We start from the raw sequence: 5,409 nt of genomic DNA, 5'->3' as shown, positions 1-5,409 counted from the left end.
ATCCAGCTCAACTCAGGGGACCGGCTGAAAAAGGGGTCCCCTACTCCTCCGCCATCTTAACCTCCCCCCCTTGTTATTCATTTCTAATATTATCACACTGTGTGTAGTGTTTCTACCTCATGGAATTTATCGATGCTCTCTTGACCTCATATTTGATCAGTTGTTCTGAATCGTCCATGGGCATTTGAGAAGAAAGGGGATTAGGGTATAAAGTTCTGTATATAATCATAAGATGTCCCTTGATTATGTCGCCTGTCTCTTCTGTATGCTTACTGACTTTTTGTCCACTTGACCTGTTTTGCCCTGAGAGGTGTGTCTTAAAGCTTTCTATTCTTAGCATCATCTATCTATTTTTCCTGGCATTTCCTGTAGTTCATGCTGCATAAAGGTAGTTGCTGTGTTTTTTGGTATGTGCTTGTTCAGAACTATTGTATCTGCATTGCAAATTGTGGTCTTAGCCTTTAAAATGTCTCCTTTGTCGCTTTTAGTATTTTGTAGTTTGACTGGCTTTGGGCCTCATATCAGGCTTACAACTCCTACTTCCGTCATTTTCCATTTGCCTGGTATACTTTGAACCATCCCTGTATTTTACCCTTTCCGACTCTTGTATACCGCAGAGAGTTGGCCCTTGCCTTGAGAGCCTATTTGAAAACAGTTCTCTTTTAATAGGTTAGTTATACTCATTCACATATAACTCTATGACTTATATGCTTGGTCCTACATCTCTCATGTCTCATGTAACTGTTATGGGTAAGGTATCATACTCGGGTATTTCTTTCTCTAGGTGATTTTTTTTTAAGATTTTATTTATTTGAGAGACAGAGCATGAGCGGGGGAGGGGGTAGAAGGAGAGGGAGAAGCAGGCTCCCCGCTGAGCAGGGAGCCCAATGCAGGGCTCAATCCCAGGACCCTGAGGTCATGACCTGAGCCAAAGGCAGATGCTTAACCGACTGAGCCACCCAGGCAGCCCTGTGTGATGTTTTCCTTACTATTTTTTTCCCATTTCTTTTGGTATTTAGGGAATTTTGTAGAGTTTTATGCCCCTTTCCTGTAGTCAGTGCACTGATGTGTCAGGATCCTTTTTTAGTTTGTTCACATTTAAGATGGACTTTCTCTTGCCAGCAGTGACTTCAGATCAATATTGGGCCATTCCCTGCCCCACTCTTCTCTTTTCCATACAGTCTTGCCCTCCACAAAGGCTTGCAGCAGAAGCATGAGAAACAGCTCTGCCTGGGTGTCATGTTTGTTCTTCCACTTACACATAATTTAAAGTTGATAGCATTCTCTGTTTGGGCTATGCTGCAAGCCTGGGCTTTCTACAGTTTTGCTTGTTCTTCTTGTTAATCTGCTTCTTTCTTTCTTTCTTTCTTTCTTTTTTTTTTTTCTTTTTTTTTTTTTTTTTTTTTTTTTTTGGATTTAGATGACCACCATTATTCTCAGTTGCCTGGAAATAATTTGGGAAATTCTTCACTTTTTAAAGTTCCCCAAAAGCCTTTATGTAAAGTGCAGGGTTGGTTTTGTTGCTTAATTTTTTTAAGGCAGGTTTTTTTGTAATTCTTCTTCTTCACTTGGTTCTTCATAGATGAGATGGAGCAGTAAAATAATGAGACGTATTGAATAAGCAATGCATGAAAAATTAGTCTTAATAGCGGCTTAAGTATTAGGTTTACACAAAGCAAGACCCATCTGTATTCAGTCACTCTTCCAGATGAGTCTGAACAAAACATTTGGTTTTATCCAGAAGATGCAAATTCAGATGCCTTCAAGTAATTGGCACAGAATCTGCGTGCGGAGATCTAGGTTATAAATAATAGCGGGTGCTGGGGTATGAAAATAAGTGGAGAATGTCTGACTAAGCCTAAGGAGGTTTGATTTTAAACCCAGCATGCACTAAAAGGCAGTGTAGTGAAGTATTTGGACACTTGGACCCCGGACCTCGATTGCCCAGGTCCTATCTGGACCTCCCACCGTATATCCCATGGCTCTATGATTTCAGACGGGTTAAATTTTCCTCCTTGACAAAAAGCAGATACTTCAGAGTTATGAGGATTAAATAAATGGTATTTTGGACCCAACGTAGTCCCAACAGTGCCTGAGAGGCAAGAAGGAGGTGTTCTTGCTGTTGTTGTGACGATGGTGGTGTCGAAGCTGCCACATGACGGAATCCAGGAGCTCTTGAACCAAGCCCTGTTGTCTCCTAGGGCACAGAGCTATGGTTGGGTATCTAGAGGAGGAAGACAAGAGGAAAAGAACAAGCATTTATAAGTGACGACCCTGTCGTCGGCGCTGTGTGAGCCGTCACCACGTGTCAACCCAAGGTTTCCATATCTGTCACTCTCAAAACTTCCAGCAATCCCACATCTCCTCCAGTAGCTCTCCTGCCCATTCCCACACATTTTGCATGATTTCACTTCTTTCCTGAAGACCTGCCCTCTACCTCCTGCACCTGCCTTCTCAGCAGACAGCTAAGGCGGATGGGAAACACAGCCTGGAGTCATAGAAGCTGGGTTCAGAGCTCAGGTGAGCCACCTAGAAACCATGCCCCTGAATGAGCCTCCCGGCTGCTCTGAGGATTACGATGGTACCTACCTTACAGGGTTGTGGAGATTCAATGAAATAATGAAGACAGACCCCACTAATTATTAGCTGATTAGATAACCTCACTTTCTATTTTGCAGAGATGATAGAAGTCATCGGACAATAACTCCTTCTACCTCCTGCTTCCCACCCACACGTCTATCCTTCTCCCTTCTCTCCCATGTCCATAGAAGAGTCTTTCTCTCCAGGCCCAAGGCTGTGCCCTCCATTGATCCCCGGATCTCCTCCCTCCTGCCTCCTTAGTGAACCTAATCTACTTTTAACCCTCTCTTCTGTACTGTTTACCTTTCCTTTCCATTAATTTCCCTCAAGCCCCAGGGAAGCACTCAAGCTTCACGAAGACCTCGATTTTCCTTCCTAATGGAAGGAATTCTCCACCTCTTCTTTGCAGCCTGTACCGGTCAGGGTCCCCAAAGAAACAGAGCTCTCTGGGGTATCTTGAGGCTCTCCCTGTGGCTTCGGGGACATTCCCACCCCCTCTTTCGAGTTTTCTTTTTCTACCTTGCTGACCACACCTCCATTTCCCTTGCTGGCGCTTTGGTCACCTGTCCTTCAAAAGGTGGCGCCCTCCAAAGGTTTTACTACTCAGCACACTTCCCTCACTGGACAGCAGTGGTTTTTAGCCTCTGGGGAGGGGGGTTATGACCCTCTGTGAATCTGTGAGAGCAACGGATCCTCTCCTGGGCACACCGCACCCAGCCAGCATTTTGCATGTCATTTCTGGGGGTTCACAGACCCTATAAAGCTCATCTCCACTCTCCCAACAACTTGCTGATCTAGCAGGGTACTCGTCATCCATGAGAACCAGCTTAGATGGCATGCTGTTTCCTCCGGGAACCCTCCTTAACCCGCGGTCTCCCCTGTGGAGGGTTGATGCCCCTCCTGCACGAGTGCCTCTGTCCCAGCCCGAGCACGCTGTGCTGTGACGCTCCCCTTCCCCGACTGCTCTTCTACTGGGCTGTGAAGTCAGCTCCCTGAGGGCAGAGACCATCTCATATCCGTCCTTGCATATCATCAGGGCAGAGCGAGGTACCTAGCACAGAGAAGGAACTCAGCAAGACTGAATGAACAGTAAATGTACGAATCTATTTTCAGAGCAGTTCTGCTCATGAAATCTGAAACCCTTACTTTAGAGATGGAGAAAGCGAGCCTAGAGTGAATTGTCCAAAGTAAGGAAAGGGCAGCACTGAGTGGTGAATCCTGGTCTGCTGGCCCCTGTAGCCAATTCTTATCCCAACTCACGGGATGGTCTCAAACCCCCTGTGGTCCACTAGCCTCATGTGTCCTGCTCTGCCCCAACTCTGTCCGCTAGGGCCAGGGATGCTACTGTTGATATTTACACAAGACAACGGACGCAGACACACATACCAGAGTTGGCCATAGCAAAAACTGGGCTCTGTCTGCTCTTTCCCCCCCCCATCCCCATTCACACCATCTGGGTTTGGGGTGGGCTCCTTGTGGATCCAGTTGTTGGGGTAAGAAAGCATTCCTCATGGTTTCGCAGCCTCAAGATCCAGAACCAAGGAAAAGGCCTGGCAAAGGCATCACCTGAGAGTTTAATCTAAAGAGACCGGATACCAGGGAGGTGCTCGATAGAACTAGGGACTAAGGAGCAAAGCGGAAGGCTGTCATCTGTCTGTTCCCACACTCATGTGTTCCTTCACTCAGCAGATATTGATCAAGCTCTTCCTGCATGTCAGGCCCTGGTACAGACCCCAAGGATGTAGCGAGGAACGAACCAAAGACCCTGTCCTCGTGCAGCTTACGCTTAGGTGGAGGGAAATAAGGATTGAACCAACAGAGAACTACACGGGGAGCGTGTCATTACTGTGGAGAAAAGTGGAGAAGGCACAGGGCCTGGGCCGTGCTGGGGAGGTTGTTTATTGGGTCGTAAGGGACGGCCTCACTGCTATGGTGACATTTGAGGGGAGACCTGAGGATGTGAGGGCAGGAGCCAAGGGATGTGCTGGCAGAGGGGAAAACAGGTGCCCAGGCTCTGGGACAAGCATTTACATTGGAGAAACCTCAGAGAGACCCGTGCCTGGCTGGAGGGATGAACTCCAGTTCTGGGAGGAAGGAAGAAAGCAGAGACAGAGGGTAACCCGAGCACTGTGGGGCCAGGCCTGCTAGCACCAGGTCCTCCACTGCCGCCCTGCCCGTGGCTGAAGATGTACAAAATCCTGCGTGGATGCCAAAAGTCACCTTCATTACTAGTAAAGCCTAAGTCGGAAACCATAGCTTCATGTGAGAGCCCAGTGGGGTCTCTGCTGAATAAACCCCAGATTGGGGTGGATTCACACCATCTGAGCCAACACCACAGGGGCGCATCCCCCCATTGTCAGGGAGCGCCCGCCTCCAGAGGACCAGCAGAGAACGCTGCTGTCCACAGGTGCTAGGTTCCAAGAGGAGGGGGCAGACCTGGGCCAGAGGAAGTAAAAGGGCACAGAGAAAGGCCAGAAATCACTCCTTCATCTGGAAGGAGTAAAGAGGAAGGGTTGTGCTCTCAACAACAGCTTTGGCTCCCTGCGGCCTGCCTGGACCACGGGTCTGGCAGCTATCCCACTATTCAGGCTTGGTTCCTATCAACTCTGCCTCTGTCAAGCTCCACCCAGGAAGTGGGCTGGGTCCAAGTCTGCTGAGGGCTAGTCATCCCATCCGGTGATGGAGAGTGGAGATGGGGAGCCACGGGGATAGAGGCAGAGAAAAGGAAGCAGGGCTGACTACCTAGACAACAGACCTACAATCCAGGCCTGAGGTCCCACGGGGAGTCATAGAATGATTTTTCTCGAGTTGTCCCAGCTACGGATGTGC

At 48.3% G+C, this 5,409-nt stretch overlaps 1 protein-coding gene across 1 annotated transcript in view; it reads left to right on the top strand.

Annotated features, from left to right (window-relative positions):
* The window catches only part of CSMD2 (CUB and Sushi multiple domains 2), a 590,718-nt gene that overhangs the window by 527,653 nt on the left and 57,656 nt on the right, over positions 1-5,409 (top strand). The window lies entirely within an intron of this gene.

This window comes from Ailuropoda melanoleuca, chromosome 2 (assembly GCF_002007445.2).
Source record: "Ailuropoda melanoleuca isolate Jingjing chromosome 2, ASM200744v2, whole genome shotgun sequence".
Classification (NCBI taxonomy): domain Eukaryota; kingdom Metazoa; phylum Chordata; class Mammalia; order Carnivora; family Ursidae; genus Ailuropoda; species Ailuropoda melanoleuca.
Note: the sequence above shows the minus strand (reverse complement) of the source record. Positions and strands in the feature narration are given on the sequence as shown.